General features: G+C 45.5%; 1 long non-coding RNA gene across 1 annotated transcript in view; it reads left to right on the top strand.

The window, feature by feature from the left end:
• The first annotated feature begins 11,131 nt into the window (after nucleotides 1-11,131).
• Nucleotides 11,132-24,087, top strand: part of LOC109521974 (uncharacterized) — a 14,642-nt gene continuing 1,686 nt past the window's right edge. The window contains exons 1-2 of the long non-coding RNA XR_002169470.1: nucleotides 11,132-11,203; nucleotides 12,570-12,571. This is a non-coding gene — a long non-coding RNA (uncharacterized LOC109521974). The remainder of the gene's footprint in view (nucleotides 11,204-12,569; nucleotides 12,572-24,087) is intronic.

Below are 24,087 nucleotides of genomic sequence, written 5' to 3'. Positions count from 1 at the left end.
AGGTCCTCCATACACACCTGCCCAGGCTTGTGCCCTGGAGAGGACACTCCAGCGTCATTATGTGACGACACAACACGAGGAGTGGCAGATACCAGTGATAAGTCAGTGCTCAATTGGCGTAGAGCTAGACGCTAGGGGTCACTCCTGACAGTGGGAGGGGGCCTCGTACCCCCACTGGGTAGCTACCGCCTGCTTCAAGCCGGGCAGCCCCCGGACAGTAAGGTGCTACCCTGCCACAGTTCACTTTCCTTACTGGGTGCGTAGGGATTAGGACCAGGAATAGTTTGAAAGGTGGACTGTAAAACCGATGCACCAGGAAACAACAAAAGAAACACAACAAGGAGCAAGCCCTTGTTAAAACTTGCAACATGGAATGTCAGGACAATGACAACCGGTCTGACGTCAGACCTAATGGACATCAGCGATGCCCGCAAGACAGCAGTGATCAACAACGAGCTGCTGAGACTCAGCATTGACATTGCTGCGCTGCAAGAAGCCCACCTCGCCGAAACTGGATCTCTCCGGGAGAAAGACTACACCTTCTACTGGTGCGGGAAAGCTGCCGACGAGACCAGAGAGCACGGCGTCGGTTTCGCTGTCAAGAACTCCCTGCTGAGCATGATAGAGCCTGGTGAAGAAGGGACTGAGAGGACTCTCACCTTACAACTTCACACCACAGTAGGCACTGTCACCCTGTTCAGCATCTACGCCCCTACTCTATACTCCACGCAGGAGGCGAAAAAAAAGTTTTACGACCAGCTGTTGGCAGCCATCCAGAAAGTTCCATCCACCGACCAACTTGTTCTTCTTGGGGACTTCAACGCCCGCGTCGGATCCGACCACACATCATGGCCCAGCTGCCTTGGCCCTTGGGGAGTGGGTGATATGAACAACAACGGACAACGTCTCCTGGAACTGTGCACACTTCAAGACCTGTGTGTCACCAACAGCTTCTTCCAGAGCAAGCCGCAGCACAAGGTGTCCTGGCGCCACCCCCGCTCAAAGCGCTGGCACCAACTGGACCTCATCTTGACCCGCCGCAAGCAGCTAAGCAGCATTCTCACCACACGCTCCTACCACAGCCCTGACTGCGACACAGACCACTCCTTGGTCTGCTGCAATATCAGACTCCAGCACAAGAAGCTGCACTGAGCCAAGCCACCAAGCGGGCCCCGCATCGACACAGCCAAGGCAAACCATGTGGACATGGTGGAAGCACTCGCCCGGCACCTGAAAGACGCCCTGGAGAAGAAACCACCAGAAGGAAACGCGAAACAGAAGTGGGACCTCCTCCGCAACACCATCCACGACATTGCCTATTCCATCTTCGGCAAGAGAACAAGGAAAAGCCAGGACTGGTTTGAGGCAAACATGACGCAACTCAGTGCCATGATGGAAGCGAAGCCCGCGAAACAGAGGTGGGACCTCCTCCGCAACACCATCCACGACATTGCCTATTCCATCTTCGGCAAGAGAACAAGGAAAAGCCAGGACTGGTTTGAGGCAAACGTGACGGAACTCAGTGCCGTGATGGAAGCGAAGCGCACAGCACTGCTGAAGCATCACCAGCATCCCTCCCAGTCCACACTGCAGGCTCTCCGAGCTGCCAGAAGTCAAGTCCAGGCTACAGCGAGGCGCTGTGCCAACAAGTACTGGATGGATCTCTGTGACGGCATCCAACGAGCCGCAGACACCGGCAACATCAGAGGCGTCTATGACGGGATCAAGAAAGCCATAGGCCCTTCACACGGCATTGCCTGCCCGTCATGGAGGAGCTAGACGAGTTACCAAGCCTTGAGGAGCTCAGCAAAGCCATCGACAGCCTGCCCATTGGGAAAGCTCCTGGCCTTGACGGTATCCCAGCAGAGGTGATCAAGAGTGGCAAAGAACCTCTGCTGCACCACCTACACAACCTACTCTGCCAGTGCTGGGAAGACGGACCAGAGAGCACGGCGTTGGTTTCGCTGTCAAGAACTCCCTGGTGAGCATGATAGAGCCTGGCGAAGAAGGGACTGAGAGGACTCTCACCTTGCGACTTCACACTACAGTCGGCACTGTCACCCTGTTCAGCGTCTACGCCCCTACTCTATACTCCACGCAGGAGGTGAAAAACAAGTTTTACGACCAGCTGTTGGCAGCCATCCAGAAAATTCCATCCACCGACCAACTTGTTCTTCTTGGGGACTTCAACGCCCGCGTCGGATCCGACCACACATCATGGCCCAGTTGCCTTGGCCCTTGGGGAGTGGGTGACATGAACAACAACGGACAACGTCTCCTGGAACTGTGCACACTTCAAGACCTGTGTGTCACCAACAGCTTCTTCCAGAGCAAGCCGCAGCACAAGGTGTCCTGGCGCCACCCCCGCTCAAAGCGCTGGCACCAACTGGACCTCATCTTGACCCGCCGCAAGCAGCTAAGCAGCATTCTCATCACACGCTCCTACCACAGCGCTGACTGCGACACAGACCACTCCTTGGTCTGCTGCAAGATCCGACTCCAGCCCAAGAAGCTGCACCGAGCCAAGCCACCAAGCAAGCCCCGCATCGACACAGCCAAGGCAAACCATGTGGACATGGTGGAAGCACTCGCCCGGCACCTGAAAGACGCCCTGGAGAAGAAACCACCAGAAGGAAACGCGAAACAGAAGTGGGACCTCCTCCGCAACACCATCCACGACATTGCCTATTCCATCTTCGGCAAGAGAACAAGGAAAAGCCAGGACTGGTTTGAGGCAAACGTGACGGAACTCAGTGCCGTGATGGAAGCGAAGCGCACAGCACTGCTGAAGCATCACCAGCATCCCTCCCAGTCCACACTGCAGGCTCTCCGAGCTGCCAGAAGTCAAGTCCAGTCTACAGCGAGGCGCTGTGCCAACAAGTACTGGATGGATCTCTGTGACGGCATCCAACGAGCCGCAGACACCGGCAACATCAGAGGCGTCTATGACGGGATCAAGAAAGCCATAGGCCCTTCACACGGCAAGACAGCCCCCCTCAAGTCGAAGACAGGCGAAACTATCACAGACAAGAGCGAGCAGATGGAGCGGTGGGTAGAGCACTACTCAGACCTCTACAGCAGAGAAACCACCATCTCCGATGCCACCCTAGAGTCTGTTGAGCGCCTGCCCGTCATGGAGGAGCTCGACGAGGTACCGAGCTCAGCAAAGCCATCGACAGCCTGCCCATTGGGAAAGCTCCTGGCCTTGACGGTATCCCAGCAGAGGTGATCAAGAGTGGCAAAGAACCTCTGCTGCACCACCTACACAACCTACTCTGCCAGTGCTGGGAAGACGGCGAGGTACCTCAAGACATGCGTGACTGTAACATCATCACCCTCTACAAGAACAAAGGTGACCGCAGCGACTGTAACAACTACAGAGGCATCTCCTTACTGAGCATCGTGGGGAAACTCTTCGCCCGAGTGGTCCTGAACAGACTCCAGAAGCTCGCTGACAGGGTGTACCCCGAATCACAGTGTGGCTTCAGGTCGGAACGATCCACCATCGACATGATTTTCTCGCTCCACCAGCTCCAGGAGAAATGCAGAGAGCAGAACCAGTCATTGTATGTTGCCTTCATTGACCTGACCAAGGCCTTCAACCTTGTGAACCGTGACGGCCTCTTTAAAGTCCTTGACAGGATTGGTTGCCCAGGGAAGCTGCTGAGCATCATTCGTTCCTTCCACTCCGGAATGAAGGGTGTCGTCCAGTTTGATGGTGTAACATCTTCCTCTTTCGAAGTGAAAAGCGGTGTTAAGCAGGGTTGTGTACTTGCTCCGACCCTCTTCGGCATCTACTTCGCTGTCATGCTTAAGCACGCTTTCGGGAACTCCACTGAGGGTGTCTACCTCCATACTCACTCTGACGGCGGTCTCTACAACATGGCGAGGCTGAGGGCCAAGACCAAGATCCGCAAAGTCCTGATCAGAGACATGCTGTTTGCGGACGATGCTGCTGTCACTGCCCACAAGGAAGAACATCTTCAGCATCTCATGGATCGTTTCTCGAGGGCGTGCAGCGACTTTCAGCTGACCATCAGTCTCAAGAAGACCAACATCTTGAGTCAGGACACGGAGAGCCAACCCACCATCTCCATTAACAACTACCAGCTGGATGTGGTCAAGGAATTTACTTACCTTGGCTCCATGGTGACAGACTCGCTTGACTTGGACCCTGAACTGAACAGAAGGATCGGCCGAGCCACCACAACTCTTGCCCGGCTCAACAAACGTGTGTGGGAGAACAGCAAGTTGACGACCAACACCAGGATGGCAGTCCACAGGGCCTGTGTTCTCAGCATCCTACTGTATGGCAGCGAGTCCTGGACCCTGTATGCACGCCAAGAAAAGAGGCTCAACACCTTCCACATGCGAAACCTCAGGCGAATCCTTGGTATCAAGTGGTCCGACTACATCACCAACAAAGACGTCTTGGAATGTGCCAACATCCCCAGCATGTACACCCTCCTCCATCAGCGTGGCCTTCGGTGGCTCGGCCACGTCCACAGGATGGAGGACGGTAGGATCCCCAAAGGTCTGCTCTATGGAGAACTCGCAGTTGGAAAGAGAACACAGGGCCGCCCACAGCTTCGTTTCAGACGTTTGCAAGAGGAACTTGAAGGCTGTTGAGATAGATAGATAGATGGGAGTCACTGGCCCAGAACCGCCCAAACTGGAAACAAGAACTGGCAAGTGGTCTGTGCCGAGGGGAGGAGAAGATGAGAGCATCGGCAGAAGACAAGACAGCCAGAAGAAAGAACAGCCAGGACAAACAAGCACCTCCCTCCAACTGTGTGTTCAGGTGCATCCACTGCAACAGGGACTGTCACTCCCGGATCGGCCTCTTTAGCCAATCAGACGGTGCTCCCAGTCAGGCACAAACAGATAATCACACTGTGAGTGAAATGCCAATGCAACCTTATGAGAGAATCTTTGCCCACAATCTGTGCAGGCAAAAGGTTTCTCACCATTGTGGGTTCTTGTGTGACTTGTTAAGGTTCCCTTCTGAGAAAATCTTTGGCCACAAACTAAACAGGCAAACGGTTTCTCACCAGTGTGTTTTTGTGTGTATGTTAAAGTTTCCCTTCTGAGAGAATCTTTGGCCACGCTCTGAACATGAAAAAGGTTTCTCACCAGTATGGGTTCTTGTGTGACATTCTAGGTGTCCCTTCCAAGAGAATCTTTGACCACAAACTGAGAAAGCAAAAGGCTTCTCAGCAGTGTGTGTACTTGTGTGACGCATCAAGCAATCCTTCTGAGAGAATCTTTGACCACAAACTGAGCAGTTAAAAGGTTTCTCACCAGCGTGGGCTCTTGTGTGATTTATTAAGCTTCCCTTCTGAGAGAATCTTTGCCCACAATCTGTGCAGGCAAACAATTTCTCATCATTGTGGGTTCTTGTGTGACTTATTAAGGTTCCCTTCTGAGAAAATCTTTCGCCACATATGAGGCAGGAAAAAGGTTTCTCACGAGTGTGGGTTCTTACGTGCTTATTTAAGTTTGCCTTCTGAGAGAATCTTTGGCCACAATTTGAGCAGGCAAAAGGTTTCTCACCAGTGTGGGTTCTTGTGTGACCTGTTCAGGTTCCCTTACAAGAGAATTTCGAAGAGGATTGCGGTTCTCCTTCGAGCAGACCTTTAGCCATGTTTACTCCTTCAAGAGCAAAGAGAATATTTGGTTGTGTTAAAATTGCTTAAATTTTTTGCTGTCTTCCTCCGGCCATGGTGAAAGCTTGACTCGTGACATACTGTATTGGACTGTACTGTGTGATGTTCGCACAATCAGCGGATATTGAAGAACAATTTGAGATGTCTTCTAAATTAGTCTGGCAAGAGAAGATGCGAAAGAAGCGCAAATTGGATGTCTTTGTTCGTATTTTTCCAATGCAGTCGATGCATACAGACAAACTTGTCAATTCCCTCCTTCCCCCTTCTGATAAAGGGTAGCAGAAACACTGCTGACCTTTTCAGACACGTCAAGATAGAACATGCGATTGTAATCTGGAATCGCAAGAGCTGCAGCAGTGGAAAGATGCTGTTTCAAGCAGATGAAGGAAGTGTATGCTTCCGTGGTCCAACAAAGAGTGTTCGAAAGATTTCGCATACCCTGTTCGTTGACCATCTGTCGCAGTGGGTGAGTGAGTTCAGCAAAGTCTGGAACATGATGTCTGGAATAGTTGCAAAGACTGAGAAAGGCTCGCATGGTTTTGACTTTTGTTGTTTTTGGGTGATGGAAGATATCGTCCTTGTGAGAGGGAGACATTCGTGTGCCATGGCGTGAGATTAATCGTCCAAGAAAGGAAACCTGTGGACGGGCAATCTGAAGTTTGGCCTTGGAGCACTTCAGCCCAACAGAGGTCAAGTGAGAAAGCTGAGATCTGCTGGCCTCCAGACAGGAAGATTTAGATGGAGCTGCCAGCAGGAGATCATCTACATACTGCAACAAGAGAACACCAGGGGGCAGTACAAGTGAGGACAGCAGTTGGAGAAGGCAGTCGTTGAATAGTCTGGGTGAAAGGACAAAGCCTTGAGGCAGACGATTGTCGGAGTAGCAAACGCCATTCCAAGTCAAAGCAAAAAATTGCTTCATTGAAGGATGGAGTGGAATGCAAAAGAAAGCGTTGGCCAAGTCGATGCATGTAAAATGATTGTGGGCCAATGTAATTTGAGACAATGCCGAGTGAGGGTTCGGGACGGGCAAGGTTCCCACCTTTAAGACGGCTGCATTAATCGCTCGCAGGTCATGGACCATGCGAAACCTTCAGGTGTCTTTCTTTTCATTGGGTAAAATGGCCGTGTTATTGTCAGAGCCGGACATTTCACACAACACTCCTGCTTTGAGCAGGCCTTCAATCGTTTCCGAAATGCCAATCATCCCAGCCTCTTTTACAGAGTATTGAGGAACATATACCATATTAGCCCGAATATAAGACGACCCTGATTATAAGACGACCCCCTCTTTTTCAAGACTCAAGTTTAAAAAAAGACTTTTTGAACACCAAATTCATTTTTGTACAGAAGATAATTACAGTACATCTGAAACAAATGATTATAACAATATATTTGAGAGAAAAAGCATGTTATTTTTCCTCATTTAAATCTAAAGTACAATCACATTCGTAAATGAATGGCTTCTGGTTTTTGAAATGTAAATTACATCATAATTTCTCCTCAGCTGCCGGTTAACCTGGCCGATCTTTGACCTACTTTTCTCCAGATTGTCGCTACGTTTCTCCATTTTCTGTTATTTCTTCTATTATTTTCTTCTCTTTTCTTTCTTACTGCTATTTTTTCTTTTTTTCTTTGTGCTACCACTATTTTTAGTTTTATTCTTCGTGACAGGGGTTCGCTTTGGCCTGGGGAGTCAAGTTCAGCATTCGCTTCAATGGTATCTGGCGCCATCTAGCGTCGTGAATGGGTATAATGTCTAGACCCCGAATAGAAGACGACCCCCACTTTTTCAGTCTTATTTCAATGCAAAAACACCGTCTTATATTCAGGCCAATACGGTACTTGTCCTGGTTTCATCTGAAAAACAATAGGTGAGACGTTACAGAAACCAACACCAGTGGGATCGATGGACCAAAGCGACGCAGGAAGAGAATCAATAAGTTGACCCGCAAAATCGCTGTCGGTTGTTTCACGTCCATGGTGTCTATCCAAAAGCTGGTGTTCCAAAACAGAAATAGGTGAAAATGTGTCTGATTGAATCCAATAAGCATCAAGAGATGGGGAATAGAGTAATTGAAAGTGAAATGAATCTTGCCAATCTGTGCCCTGTGTGCAAGCCAAGACATACGGACCCAGATCCTTTGCTGTGTGCGGGGGTGAAACCATCAGGGAGACATATGGGTGACAAGGAGGCATGGAAGGATCTGGAGGATTCACCATCATGTACCATTTGAGTTGTTCGGGAGTCAGAGACACTGAAAAGGCGACGCCTGGTTTGCCTGCAAATAAATCACCAATGTTCAATTCCCATGTGTTGTTTTCAATTTCCTGAAACGCCTCGCTGTAGATCTCATTCCCTGATCTGTCATAGTACAGAGTGCAATGCATGCAATCAGATACCATATCATAAAATCTGAGGTTATGAACTCGAGGCAACCAGAGAGTCCTAAAGCGATCTGCTTCGAGCCAACCGCTGCAGTCAATGTCCACTTTAGCCCAGTAGAAGTCAGCAGTGGCGCATGCCACAGGGCGTTGCTCAACAAGCGGAAACTGGGAGGTGGCGCTGGAGGCAGAGGCGGCAGAGCAGCAGTAGTAGGTGTTACCACCCGGAAATTCCAAGATAAGTTCATCAGGGCTGCATTTGATGAGAGGGCACGTGGTGATGAGGAGATCTCTGCCCAAAAGATTGACTGGGCAGTTGGGCGCAAACACAAAAGAATGGAAAAGAGTTTGTGAGAAACATTGAACAGTCACTGAAGTTGCCAATTGCAGGGCAGTTTCTTCACCCTTGAATCCAACAAGTGAGATGCTTTTATTGGTAAGAGAGGTATCAGGTGGCAGGGCTGTAATGGTAGAATACCGAGCTCCCGTGTCGATCATGAATGACAAAGAGGATCCTCCTACCGTCAGTATCATCAAGGGCTCCTGCAGGCCCAAGCATGTAGATTCAAGGCACCGTCATTGCGGAAACTGTCCACCAGAGGGAGGCAGGTACTGTTGATTAGGCACCGAGGAATATCCTTGTTGTTGCTGCGGTTGCTGTTGCGGTTGTTGTTGAGGTTGTTGTTCGTACTGCAAAGGATACCCTCTCCCTCGGGGTTGATAGTAACCTCCTCGATTGGAGCCACGTGCAGATTGCTGACCCCTGCCTCTGTCCCTGCCCCTCCACACGGATGCATGGGATTGCTGTCTGCAGTCACGGGCCCAATGGCAAGGCTGTCCACAATTGAAGCACATATTCCGGCCACCAGGGGGTGCACCTTGACCCATGAATGAACCTGCTTGCACTCGGAACCGACAGGAGAGGAGACCACAGCAGAAGCGGTTTCTTCTGGTTTATTAGATTTTGCAAATGTAATAGAGCAAGTTGTGTTTCTGTAATTTTGTGTGTGTCTACCTTAGACTCCTTGTCTTTAGCATGTTTATGTAATGGAGTGATACATTAAGTTTATTAAATTATGACGGAAGTGACGCAATAGCGTATGGTATGGCACCAGCTTACCGTCGTAGCTCAGGCAGAGCTGACAGGGTATGACAGGCATGGTAATTCGCGTGTCATTGACGGTTCGGATTCATTTCTAATTTCATTACAATATTTCACTTTGTTTTCCCTTTTTCTACTGTGCGGTGTATTTAATTAGTTCCCTGATTTGTTCCGAGTCCATATTGCTTTTTGTATTGTTATTTATTAGAGCTGTCAAACGATTAAAATATTTAATCAAATTAAAAATGCAACTGTCATAATTAACTCAAATTCACTAAAAATTAATCGTGATTACTCACGCATTTTTTATCGTTTCTGAATTTCCTTTTATATTTTTTTGTCCTATTTTTCCCCATTTTAATGCTCTCATCAACATGGAATCATAAATCAGTTTTCTATGTGCAAAATGCAAATATTTACTGAAATAATTTCGATTTTCAATTTTACATGAACATTTTTCACTTGGAGCAATTCACACATAATCTCTCACACAATATTACTGTCCATCAACAACAGTGAAAAAAATATTTTGTCACACAACAGCTGCTTTAACAGCTCTTTTTATGGAATCAATACAGAGCAATATAACATTATAAAGTGCACATCTAAGGTAAACTAGTACTCAGCCTGTAGTGGATTTAACCTCCTAAGACCTGACCTCTTGCAAGGCATGCATTTTTAGTTCATTTTTATTTTCTCTTTGATATTTAGGCTAATTGGGACCTGGTGAGTGTAAAAACAAAGAATTATCTTTTTACATGATGTAACGTCCTCGTAAGTGGACGCCAGGCCCTTGTAGTCCAAAATTTAACATTGTAGTCTCGACAACCCAAAACGTCATGTCCACACATGTGGACGCCAGGTCTCAGGAGGTTAAGCCATGGTTGCATACTTCGTTTTTCTCAAGTTTGCTTTGAACACAGCAGTCAGGCGATGTTGATTCTGTTGGCCCTTCTTGCTCGGAAGTCTCTCTACGGTTTTGTGTAGGTGTATTTCGGATGCCTATACTTGGTTATATGACAACACTGGAGACGTTTTATTTTCAGTGTTTTCGCTAGGTCGCTACCACTGCACCGCTGAACTCTCGAGGTGCCTCAGCGCACCGTCGCTGTCAGACGAACACAGAGAAGCTCCACCCGCTTTATTTATATGGCCACGGAACACTGTAACCTTCCACACAAAATAGTTCCAAACAAGTAACAATCGCGTCAGTTTCAGCTTGAGTCGAGCTGTGGACAATGTTGACAGGCTTGCATGCAGTAGCCATACATTTAGCTATGGCTTCAGCAAATATGTTCTTCGTCGTGTTATCCATTTTCTTCGCTTTGAAATTATCCATAGCTGTCTGAGACCAGGGGGCGGAGTACTCACGTCAGCTGTGTGCCTGGCCATTCAGTGGTATTTCAGACTCGACGTGCTATGATGATAGCTCAGTTTACGACTGCAAAACATAGAGGTAACTTTGGTCTTGTCAGTGGAACAATCTGGCAACTTTTTAAAAGTAAACTCTTCATTCATAAACTCTTAAGGTATCCGTTTTCGGTGTCTCGCGCTGCCGTGGCTGGCAAAACAAACATGCGTGGACATGTGCAGCGCGCTTGTTGTTTTGTTTCTGGTTTGTTTATAGAGCAACGTAACATCCGCTGTGATGTCTGCCGCGTTAATCTCGCAAGAAAAAGTTTAATCCCATTAAAATTCATTTAAATTAATGCCAATAAAAATGCGCTACACTGACAGCTCTATTATTTATAGAACCAGGTGAACCATACTTAGACTTTTGTCGTGAAGGCTGCCTTGTTTAACCAATGTAGCACTGTCACTTTAAAACAGGCTTGCTAAAAACACGCGGGAACATACAGCGCGAGTGAGAATTAGACCAGGGAGTGAGGGGAGCAGGACATCCATCTGAAGGAAGATACAGTAGTCACTGAACTGTGTATGCCGCTCGTCCCAACTTGATACACCCATAATCGTCGGTTTAACCCTGGAGATATTCAGGTAATTGGTCGCTATTTTACCATGAAGCATGTTAGGTGTTATATTTGGACGGGTGATTAATTATTTGAATAGTATTCATCTCTCCTTTTATTATTTATAATTTTATCTGTGGTTTTATTGTTCTTGTTTTGATTGTAAAGTGTCCTTGAGTGTTTTGAAAGGCGCTTATAAATGTAATGTATTATTATTATTATTATTATTATTTGTAGAGCAAAATATCGTGGTTTGGAGTTTGAAATCTGCCGCTAGTGAGTCGTGTGAACAGCTGTACAGCGTAAGTGTTCGCAACGTTACAAGATGTAAATAGGTTTTTTTTTTGACTGTGAAATTATATGAACTGTGTTATATGTTCTTTCGAGGAGAGATCATTTGTGTTTTTCCACGTTTTGCGTGGAAAGTGTCAAGTGTGTCCTCTCAACACACTGGATTGTAATGATTAGTCGGTCTGCACTTTTAAGTTTCATGAAATGTTGTGGCTTGGAAATAATGTATTTTTATTTCTCTTTCCCGATCAAGCAGGACACTGCTGTTGTTTATTATTGTGTAGTTTTCTTTAATCTGTCAGATAATTTTCTTTGATCTCTTAGATCCCTTTTTTTTCGAACTCTTAAAATTCAGTTTACATCTCAGTCTTTCATCTTAACGCTGTACAATGTTATATTGTTCAGTCGGGAATAAAGCCGAGATAAAAATTATTTTGTGTTCAGTCCAGTCATTCCAAAGACCCGGCTACATTTAACTTTCGTTTTGTCGAATGGAAGTTTTTATCTGTTAAGAGTGCTTGTCTGTTGCTTTGTTTTGTCATAGACCGAAACCCCAATGCGACTTCATCTATCCCTCCCGCTATACTGTGTTGCAGGTAATGTTTGTTTCCTTTCGGTTTTACTGTATAAAGTTGCTCGTGTCATTCTTCATTTGGCCGTTGGTGTTACTGGCGTGTGTCCGCAGTTCGTCACGGCCGCCATTACTGTACGTTGCGCAGCCGTTTCGGCTGCATGTGATGTGTTCAAAGACATCACGTAAATCAGGGACCCCCAACCTTTTTTGCCCCACGGACCGGTTTCTGTCAGACAATATTTTCAGGGACATGTAAGGTGTGGCGGAAATAATACAACGAAATAATATGGTATGAGCTGCATGAAAACTGTGGTGTTTTCAAAATATAATAAACACAAGGAGCGTCTAATCTGGTCGCACCACTCCGATCGCTATGGCAATGTTTAATGCCTTCAAAATACGATGCAACGCAAATTCAAAGTGCATAAAAATGACGACTCACCACAGCACCGAGCTTGATTTTCTGCATTTGTTTTAGTCGCAGTTGCTGCAGACCCCCCGCCTCACACAGGTAGGATGTCGGAAATAGCAACACTGCTATTGTGGCGATCTCAGAGTATTCAGCCATAACTTTAATCCAGTTGTCTCGAACATACTTTTAAGGCCGCCGTGATTTGCGATCTCCAGCAGTTTTTTTTACTCATTGTGCGAGCTCCTGCGTTTTGTTTTGAAGTAATCGGTCACGTGATGGAGAAGCGTGGCTTGACTGTGTCAAGCGTGACACAGACGGATGTAATGGTACCGGTCCGCGGACTGGCGGTTGGGGACCCCTGACGTAAATAATAGTGACTATGTTCTTTTTCTTCTTTTTCTGAACATAATTACTATACGATCACCCATGTTGTGTATTTGGTTTTGTTGTTTATTTTGTTTTGTTATGGATGATGTTTTGTTAAGGGAGAGATGACATGGTAGTCACATATTATGTCCGAGAGCCCAATGCGACTTCATCGATCTCTCCTGCCATTCTGTTTTGCAGTATTAAAAGAAAGAAAACGCCACCTCCACGTGTCTGGTGTTATTGAGGCGGCAGCAACGAGGAGCTCAAGACAGTCACAGTTGTGAGACCCGTCACATCTCCTCAGATGATGTTTAAGATGTGACAACCACCGGTCAAGCTCAGCACCAGGAAGGTCGAGATTGGCTTCCATGGCCTGCATCACAGACTTGGAAACGCCTATCAAAATGGCTGCTCGGAACACTTGCGAATGCAAGGCGGGGGCCGTAGGTGCGTGTCCTGTTTTCAGAGTGTAACCAGTGAAGGCCCGGGCAACAAAGGCTGCAGCCTCCTCATCTCCTTTGGGAGTGAACACCAAATCTGAGATAACACACTCAGGGAGGGGAAACAAAGCATTTTAAGCTGTGGACAAGGTCATGTAATTTTCTCGTGTAAGGGCCTGATTGTCGGGTAGAGAAGAGAAGCCTGAGTTTTGCAACAAAGTATTTAATTGTGAAAGCGGACATGCTTGTGTTAGGAGAACGCGGATATCACCTGCTGTCAACATTTGTCCCGTAACCGCTCTCTGCACTATTTGAAGCCAATTGACACCGCCGGATTGCATAGGCGTAAGTTTCTGCATCAACGCACTCACTTCAGTGGGAGAGAAAGGTTTATAAAACATAGCAGAGTTACCAGCGGATGGGTCAACTTGAGTTAACACGGGTGCCTGCAAGATTTGGAAACAGGTCGCAGGCCGAGAAGCAGGAAGAGAAGGATTTTCGGAAGATTCTTCTGGGTCTGCAAGACCTCTGGTTTGGTCCAAAGCGGGGTCAGGGTGTGCATCTGAAAGCGTCTGGACATGACACTTAAATTTTTTTTAATTGATTCTGTAATTGAGCAATGTGGAACCTGTTGTCCATCTCTTCATTTGAAGGACCTCGAGTTGCGTGTTGTGCAGCATAGAGAGCAGCTTTCTGTTCCATTTTCAGTTGGGCAGCATCTCATTCAGCGCGAAGGGCATGATTCTGCTCTTCTGCCTCAGTGTTTGCTCTGTCTTCATGTTCAGTGGCGATTTTTTTTATGTTCATCTCTAATATTTTGTGGAACCTCTCGTGTCTGTTTAATTCTGTCATGTATAGTCTTGTCTGTTTAATTCTGTCATGTATAGTCTTATCTGAGTCAGACGTGTGAATGGGTTGACCTTCAAGTCTGGAACTTTTTTTAATTTATCTTCTAATTCTCTCATGACGGCGGTCACCCCAGCAGCCAAAGTTTCTGCAACTTCATTCATGTTTGATGTTGTCTGTTGTGAGTGAGTGTTAAACGTTTGAGCATCTACATCTACTTCAAGTCGGCCTGTAGTTACATTCAATATTGGAGCCTGAACTTCACTCAGCGCTTTCCTAATTTCACGGCAAGGTGACGGCATGCATGGGTCAATTGGAGACAATGTTGCAAGTTGTTTCTCCTCTGAGTAAGATGACGGCGCAGAGGGCCTTTTGGGCATTGGCGGTACCAGACCAACACTTCCCTCTCTGACAATTTTAACGCATATCCTATTGCCATCATCCTTGCTCTTGCTTTCATTTTAACAACTTTCTTAACATCCTTCCGCACCTTTTTGCCTTTCGTAGACAATCTGTTTTTTCCACTTCCAACTCGAAAATCTGCATTTTTATAGCACAGGCCTTTTCTGTTTCTTTCATCTATGTCACCAAACATGCAGTTGAAGACATTGGAGGAAACCATCCATCCTCACAACACTTCCTCATCCAATCTGTCAGTCGTTCTTTCTCACTCGCTCGTTCTTTTTCTGGCAACCCCCCCCCCCCCACACACACACACGTCATATGCATTTCTCACTTGTTCACTCAATAACACTCGTTCAGAATGGTTTGGTATTTGTCTCAGATTGAACCATTCACTTTCCCTAATAAACTCTCCCTCTATATTTGTTTATTTTTTCTGATTTAGTAATTTTTTTTCCATTTTCTGGTTTTGTATTTTTTATTTTATTTTCTGGTTTAGTAATTTTTGGGGTTTTTTTGGTTTTGTAATGTTTTTTTTTTTTTTGGTTTTTTTTTTTTTTTTTTTTTTTTTTTTTATGTTTGAACCTCCTCTTACGCAGAAGAACCTGATCCAGGGTACCTTTTTTTTTCCCGCGAACTTCTATACTCTTTATCCGCGAATATTTCTCTTTTTCATGAACTTCTATATTCTTATTCCGCGAATATTTCTCTATTTTACTGTATTTTTTTCTGGGTGGGGTGGGGGGTTCATTTGATGGACATGCCAGCTAGCTCCCATAGAGTGCTCTTTTCCTCATGGTTCTCTGTGCCTTGCCATGGCTTTTTTTAAAGTGTGTGTGTGTGTGTGTGTGCGCGCGCGCATTGGCATCTGGTGATAGGTATCTGTATGTTGGGGAGGGAGGAGAAGGGTCCTCTTTTTATGTTGTAATTTTGATGTTTTAGTTAGTCAAATGAATGCTTGACATGTTTTGTTCAATTATTTTTAAGTTCATCGTGGAACCCAGCCGCTGGGGAGCAGTGCCCTCCCCTGGGGGTGCACTGTTCCCCAGTGCCGGTCCCAAGCCCGGAGAAATGGGGAGGGTTGCGTCAGGAATGGCATCCGGCATAAAACTTTTGCCAAGACGACCATGCGAGTTGGTAGGACGGTTTACAGGGGCGGATGGAAATTACTGACTCGCTGTGGCGACCCCTGAATAGGGACGTGCCGAAAGGAGAAGAAGAAGATTTTTAAGTTCATCGTGGAAATGGCTCATGTTTACGCTGTACCATCCTTCAATCGAAAGAATGCCATTTGCTCTCATAGATGACACTCATCCCCATTTTGCTGTCAGCATACAGGGAATAAACTGCTGTCACCACAACCTTGGTCAGCTCCTGTGATTTTATTTCTGTGAAGACATCACTGATGTCACACACACATTGGCCCGCTGTATTTGTACAGCGCTTGCCATGCGTGGCCAAATGGAGCTTTCTGATTTCAGAACGAACAAGAATGACACGCAATGTGGAAACAGCTCTGAACAGTGAACGTTGTGAATGCATTGTAAAAATTTTCTGTCCCCATAAACAAAAAAGAAAACAGTCAAAAGTTACAAGATTAAGAAAATAAAAAACGCTCACGTGAGGCGTATTTTTAGTCGTGTATTTGATATTATTGCATGTAAAGGACTGTCTGTCTCTTAATTGTAATTGTTAATTGCTGCAATCATCGACCTTTATTTTTGATTTTTTGTTAAGCGGAAGTCTTTCTTGGGAGGAAAACGGAAAGAGATAACGACTGAGGAAAGGGTGAATTGAGAGTGCAGATCAGACTATTCGGAAAGCTGAAACAGATTCGTAGACGACAAAATTAAGAGTTTAAAAGTACTGAGCCAGGTTGAAGTGGCGACAAGGTAAATATTTGTGTTTATCTTTCTACAAACTTGTGTTTGTGATTCGAATATGTTTCATTGATCGCCCTTTATATGTACGTAGATAAGTGCGACTTATGGCGTCATATCTGTTTTATGTTGTAGCTCTTACGGTGTGAGAGTTTTATACGGCAACGAAGAAATAAAAAGGAAACTTTCTACTACCTGTAAAGCTTTATTATTTCAACCGACGCTACAGTCAGACCTTGACCGTTTGCTCTCCTCCATTGCTGCTTCACGTCACCACCGTGACCAACTCCGACCTATAAGTAACACCAGGTGGCAGTGTTGGCTAAACGATGTAAGTTACTCAGCCTTCGGCCATTTCCGATAAGGACACTGATGAATAAATTTCCTGTGAACAAATGTAAAACAAAGACTAGAAAGTACTGCCCAAAAAAGCAGGGCAAACTGCAAGACTGGATATAGAGCAAGCAATCAAAGTAAAGAAAAAATGCTGGCTGAACTCAATTGTGACGTCTAAACCAGTGAAGTTGAAGCTCGGCACTCTGCTCGCCCCAAGGTTCCAAAAAAAAAAATGGCTGCCTATCAAAAGGAGGAAGTCACAAAAAAGAAAAAAGCTCAACTGCTTGTATGAACAATGGAAAATCGAAGCACGTGAAGCAAGCGAAAATCTCAAGGCAGACATAACAGATGAACATTTGTCCCCACATAGATGAAGACTGTGAATGGCAAAACATCATCCATTCATCCCTCCATCCATTTTCTGACCGTCTTATCCTCACAGGGGTCGCGGGTCGTTCTGGAGCCTATCCCAGCTGTCTTTGGGCAGTAGGCGGGGGACGCCCTGAACTGGTTGCCAGCCCTATCGCAGGGCACACATGGACGAAAAACCATCCGTGCTTACATTCAAGCTGCGGGACAATCTAGAGCAGGGGTGCCCAAACTTTTTGGACCGAAGATCGACTTTTCAATCAACCAACGTGTGACCTGTTACCGCGCACGCGCACACACATACACACGCATGCCATGATGAGCAACAGCCTGACACGGAGGCATGCAACACACTTTTGCAGCCTGTTAACTATCGTAGCTCACACGTTCCACTTTAAAATGCTTCCCTCAGCCCTCTAGATTCCTGTTCTTTGCCCGTGTTCTCGGTGAATTGTACACGAAACAAACTCTTAATGAGAATAATGAAAACGATAAAGGATATAGCGCAACAGCTCTGATCACAAGCTACCATTGCAGACTGATGCCCGCTAACAACTTCCGGTGATGCAGGTCACGCGCCAAGATTTAGGTTAAAGATTTACCTGCGTTATTTTATTTTTCAAATCACTCACTCACTCACTCACTCACTCACTCACTCACTCACTCACTCACTCACTCACTCACTCACTCACTCATCCCATGGCCTAAGAGGCTGTAGGGGTGCCATGGTGGACGACTGGGCAGTCAGGGATCTCCAGCACTCTTGGTCCATAGCTGTTCGTAGCAGGGTCTGAAAGCTGCAGTCAGTCCATTCCTTGATGTTGTCCATCCATCACTTTCTCTGTCTGTCTCTTCTCCGCTTCCCTTCCACTGTCCCCTGTAGGATGGTTTTGGATAGCGAGGTATGCCTTGTAACGTGGCCATACCAGGCCATTTTGCGACGTTTTACCGTTGAGAGTACAGGCTCCTGTTCTCCAGCGAGGGTGGTGACTAGCTGTCTGACATAGTCATTTGTCCGGTGTTCTCTGTAGGATATATGGAGCATCCTTCTGTAGCTCTTGTTCTCAAAGGACTGAATCCTGCGTTCTGTGTCTGCTGTGAGTGTCCAGCTCTCACAGCCGTATAATAAGATGGAGAGTACCAGTGACTTGTACAGCCTGACCTTCACCGTGAAGCTGATAGTATTGCTGCTCCAAATTCTGGCCAGTCTTGTCATGGCTGATGTTGCTATGCCTATTCTTGCTTTAATCTCCTTTGTGGAGCTGCCATCCTCACTCACAAAGGACCCAAGATATTTGAAGTCCTGAACCACTACCAGGGTTTGCCCGTTCATTGTGATGTTTGTTGGTGTTGTTTTATTGTGGCTATTGACCAGCATCTTGCTTTTCTCTGCACTTATCTCCATGCCGTAAGCCCTCGCTAACTCTTCCAGTCTAGTGGTAAGATCCTGGATAAATACTTTTTGTGAAAATGAGACTGATCGGATGATTAGGGTGCAGTGTACATTAAGACAAACAAATATAATATTAACATGCACAAAGACACAAGAAAGGTTGTTGTTTTTTTTCTCCTCCACACCCTTCGCAATCGACTTGGGAGCAGTCCACGATCTACCGGTCGATCACGATCGATGTAATGGGCACCCCTGATCTAGAATGTTCCATTAACCTGCAACGCATGTTTTTGGAAACTGGGAGGAAACCGCAGTACCCAAAGAAAAGCCATACAGTCACCGGGAGAACATGCAATCTCCACACTGGAAGGCTGGGGCCGGAATTGACCCTGGCACGTCAGCACTGTAAGTCCAATGTGCTAACCAGTCGACCACTGTGCCGCCACAAAACATAATGCAATATATAAGATAATATATTTAGATATTGGATAGCAACCAGTTCAGGCTGTTCCACGCCTACTGCCCAAAGCCAGCTGGGATAGGCTCCAGCACCCCCCACGACCCTTGTGAGGATAAGTGGATCAGATTTTATCAGTTAGAAGATATTTGTATGGAAGAGACATACTTTTTTTTCCCAGTGTAGATTATCAAAAAAAAAAAAAAACAGTCCAGTAAGAAATACTATTCGGGTTGGTCGAAATATCTTTTTGAAACAGGGAGCGTATGTTACGGTTGTTACTTCTGACTGATCAAGTTAGCCAGGATATGCCAATAGCAGTCATTTTGGGGTCCAGGGTTGGTATGCAGGTTGTTCTTTTCACCCCTTTCAAGAGGGTCAAGATTCCAGAAGGAATCGCATCCATGACTGGAGCAAATTCCTTTGGGGTGACAGGGAGGTTAAATTTATTTAAAAATTCAGAGTCATGAAAAGAAAACCTTGATTATTGATTAATTGACTGACCAAGATTATTTTATTACTGGACCAGTGAGGGAGAAATAATTATATATTCTTGGATAAGACATAACGGCGATTCCAAATAAAGCATTTATGAGGGGAAAAATTATGTTTATACATCAAAGACCAAGTATTTGTTTGTGGAAATTGGAAAAAACCAAGGGATTTTTTTCTATTTGTAGTCACATAAAAGTACAAAGACCTCCTAGTTGAGAAAATATATAGTTAGGTGAAAAGTTCCAAAGATATGAGGGTTTGCCCAAAAATTGTTTGATCCAATTGATTTCGTGCGTCCTGACTTTTGTTAATAATTGGGTCAAAGTTCACTGTACATCGCATGGCCTCATTTTTCATGATGGTGATCCCCAGATAGATAACCTTTTCTTTAATTGGCATGTTGCAGACCGAAGTCTCGTTCCGATCACGGATAGGAAAGCGTTCACATTTGTTCAGATTTAGGTGGAGTCCAGAGGCCGCTGAGAACAGTTCGACCGTTTTAATCGCAACAGAGACTTGGCTAGAGTTCTTCAGGAATAAGGTCGTGTCAAGCTGACTCATCAGGATTTCTCTGCCTGCAATAGATATCCTGTTAGTAGTGATGGTTCCAGCAACACCGATGCGTCGACGCACGCATCGAGCTCACAGAGCAATCCCCGCGTCAGTGCGCGTGCTGCTTCAAGACGATCACGTGACCAATACATGAAGTGTGTCGACTCAGTCCAGGGGGGAGTCGACGCCGCAAAAGCCCGCCAAACTGTGTTTAAAAGGAAATGCGTCTAGCGACGCGATGCCAACTGCCGAGACAAGCCAGACCTCACCCTCGCTCGCTTGTCGAAGTACGTGCATATTATGGAGCAGCTCCCGGGGAAGCGCAAATTGTCCGCCGTGTGGGACCATTTTGAACTCCTTTTGGAGAGTAAGGTATTTATTCAAATCTCCTTGTCTCACCAAGTGCCTCTCAGATTTATGTCTTGTTCCATTCTAATTCAAATCCATTTCAAGGTAACTCTTAGTTGACATTCACATATTTTATTGCAGCTGAAATGTCGACTGCCATACAGAACTATTATATCCCAACAAAAGCACCTCTGCAACTACACCTGGCATGTTACTCATCATTATTAGTTTTTTTTTTAAAAGTTTTCTAAATGCCGATTTTGTTCGGTTTTGTTTTTTTTTAGATGACCTGTGGCAGTATCTGGATGATGAGGTAGGGAGACTGGGAAGAGGTGCAACAGCAGATGCTATATTTGAGGTCCAGCGATACCTGGCAGAGGGGAAAATTGCACGCAATGAAGACCCACTGTTGTATTGGAAGGACCAACACACTTCTTTTCCAAACCTCTCCCACCTCGCAAAGGACTTCCTCTGTACGCCGGCCTCATCTGTGCCATGTGAGCATGTGTTCTCCACAGCAGGGGAAATAGCGTGGCATATGCCAGACTGCTATTTGTGGACTTTAGCTCAGCCTTTAATACAATTCGTCCAGACATATTGCTGAAGAAGCTGGTTCGGTTGAATGTGAAGTAAACACTTATATATGTTATAAGTTTAGCTTAAAAATATGTGTCGCAGACAGACAGACTTTGACTATAAACCTCACTCTGAGCCTTGCAATATGACCGCCAGTTGAACCTTATGAGGTGACTTTAATTGGAACTGCCTTGGCAACAGAAAATACTGTTAACACCTTTTGTGAACATAGACCACACAAGTACGTAGGCGCGTTTGGTGGCTAGACTGTAGTTTTACACTTACAGCAGTTTTCCATCCAGAACATTAAGATAACTCCTGAGAAATGTAAAAGCATCTATCATCATGTTTTATGAGAACACGATTTCAGGAATACCGGAGCATGAAAATAATCAAAAAACCAAGGACACTCAAACCGACATACCGAAACCGAAAAGGTGATGCCCATAACAGGCAAAGATAATACCCATAAGGAGATACGCACCGCTGAGAAGATATAACATTCGTGTAGGGAATTTGTTGGAAGCGCATTTGTGTCTTGACCACAACACTTGTTTGTTTCACACTTGTGCCCTGAACGTTCAGTAAAACGTCTTGCAAGAGCTTCTCCATTTCCAGCCTCTGATTTTCGCACCTCAACTCAGCCCGAATCAAACGAACACGCGGAGGACCTGGGGGGGGAAGCGGAGGACGGTGAAGGGATCCCGCCGTGTCCACCACAGCACGCTCCCCCGGCTTGCACGCCTCCAACAAATGTCAATCCATTTCTTATTAGGTGGTACCACTCCTTCTTATCCCAAAGACCACAGCGTGTGAGGTTTAACACTATATTGTCAGATGAGGTCATGAGCAACACGGGGGCTTCACAGGGCTGCGTGAGTTAGCTCTCAACCAAATCAGTTTGTCATAACATTTTCAGATGATACAGCTATCCTTAGTCTGCTCACGAGGGACTCTGGCATTAGTAGCCACTGTGATGGGATTGACATATTTGTTGACTGGTGTAATAAGATAAGATAAGATAAGATAAGATAAGATAAGATAAGATAACTTTATTTGTCCCACACTGGGGAAATTTGCAGTCTACAGCAGCAAAATTGGGGGCGTGGAGTAAAGTGTTTCATTGCACAAAATAAATGAGCACCATCTCAGCATAAATGTGGAAAAAACTGACGAAATGGTGTTTGACCCTAAATCAATTGGAAACCATAGCCCCATCTCGATAAATGGCACGAACATCAGGTGACCTCCTCTTACAAATACATGGGGATTTATATGGGTTGTGGGCTTAACTGGCATGTATCAAATGTCTGTTCGAAGATCCATCAATACCTTCATTTTTTGCGACGTCTGAGGATATTTGGAGTCGGCAGAAGCATTCTGTTGATCTTTTATGGAGCAACCATTGAGTCAGACCTGCGCTTTGGAATAACCAGTTGGTCTGGGAACCTAAATGTTAAATCCAAGACTCAGATAACCAGCTTGGTTAAGACAGCAGCGAAGGTAATCGGGCAGCCCCCACCCTCTGCTCGACAGGACATATATGTGCAGTCCGTTATTTAACAGGCCGACATTTTAGACAATCCTTCCCATGTGCTACACTCCCAATTCGAGCTCCTAAACTCAGGAAGGAGGTATAGGACACTTCTCTGCAAATTAAACTGGTATAAAAACTCATTCATACCGCAGGCTATCATCTTAATCAATAAAAAATTAGAGGGAGGCAGACAGACAAGCGGGAGGACATGAGGGCAGTGGGGGGAGGGGGTGCATATGACGGTAATGTAGTGTCCAATGTGTGTGAAGTATATATTTTCCTGTATAGACCAGTTTCAGTGTTTGCAAACAACAGTGACATCATGAAGATGTGCGCGCATCTCGGAGGCAAAAGCACTCTTCGGTGAACAGAGTCCGCTCACGCACCACTGCCTGTATTTGAGAAATACCCCTAGCGTTTTCACACGCGAGACTCTCAAAGCCTTCAAGAGTCTTGTTGCTTATAATCATGTGGTATGTGGTCATGTTCAGTCAGTTCTTTTTCATCAAGCTGCTGAAAACTGTGACTTTTGTTTCCTGAAAGCCGATGTCTTGCCTCGTCAAAGACAGGGACAAAAGTCTCAGTGTTATCATGCATGGGTATGTGTGAATAAGAAGACTGGCTCCGTACTGACCGCTAACTGCACATGCATGGCTGGGGAAGTAGGTGTCTTCAAATTTGAATTATTGACAATCTACCGTATTGGCCCGAATATAAGACGGTGTTTTTTTGCATTGAAATAAGACTGAAAAAGTGGGGGTCGTCTTATATTCGGGGTCTAGACATTATACCCATTTATGACGCTAGATCGCGCCAGATACATTTGAAGCAAACGCTGAACTTGACTGCCCAGGCCAAAGTGAACCCCTGTCACAAGAATAAAAATAAAAATAGCGATAGCACGAAGAAGAAAAATAAAAAAATCGCGGTAATAAAGAAAAGAGAAGAAAATAATAGAAGAGATAACAGAAAATGGAGAAACGTAGCGACAATCTGGAAAAAAGTGGGTCGAAGATCGGCCAGGTTAAACGGCAGCTGAGGAGAAGTTATGAGGGAATTTACATTTAAAAAACCAGAAGCCATTCATTTACGAATGTGATTGCACTTTAGTTTACACAGTGGCGGACCCTCAGGGCCAGCAAGGCCTTCTCTGCTGGCCTAAACATTATCAGAAAAGTAAATTTATTTTTCTGAGAAGAACATTAATTTGTTATTTTATTTTCATAAATATGTAAACAAAATTATTCTCTGTATTCTTTACGTCATATCATTTCCACTTAGTCGAGTTGCTTTCAATGTTATTTTAAATAACATTGAAAGCCACTCGATAAATAACTTATTTATTATGGTAGAGTTTTTAACCAATCATATTTCAGATAGCTTGTGCTGCCAGGTAAATTAAACTTGCTCGGGGCCTTCAGATTAAACAGAGCAGGCCCCTGTGCGCTGTAAGTGAACGGGCACAGTCAGGTTTCAATAGCCAATCAGATCACGAGTGATCTGACTCGTCTGCGTACTAGGGCTAGCTAGAAGGCCTTACGTCGAGACTGGCCGTGCGCGTTCGGTGATTGGATTAGCGCCGTTTCTGTTTACTGAGAATTGTATGCTGACTTGTTCAATAAAGATTTAAAAAAAAAAAAAAGATTGGATTAGCGCCTGCTAGAGCTAACACTCGTATTTTAACCCA

Source organism: Hippocampus comes, unplaced genomic scaffold, assembly GCF_001891065.2.
Source record: "Hippocampus comes isolate QL1 unplaced genomic scaffold, H_comes_QL1_v1.1 scaffold325, whole genome shotgun sequence".
Taxonomy (NCBI): domain Eukaryota; kingdom Metazoa; phylum Chordata; class Actinopteri; order Syngnathiformes; family Syngnathidae; genus Hippocampus; species Hippocampus comes.
The sequence above is the reverse complement of the archived record's forward strand: the minus strand, read 5'-3'. Positions and strand labels throughout refer to the sequence as shown.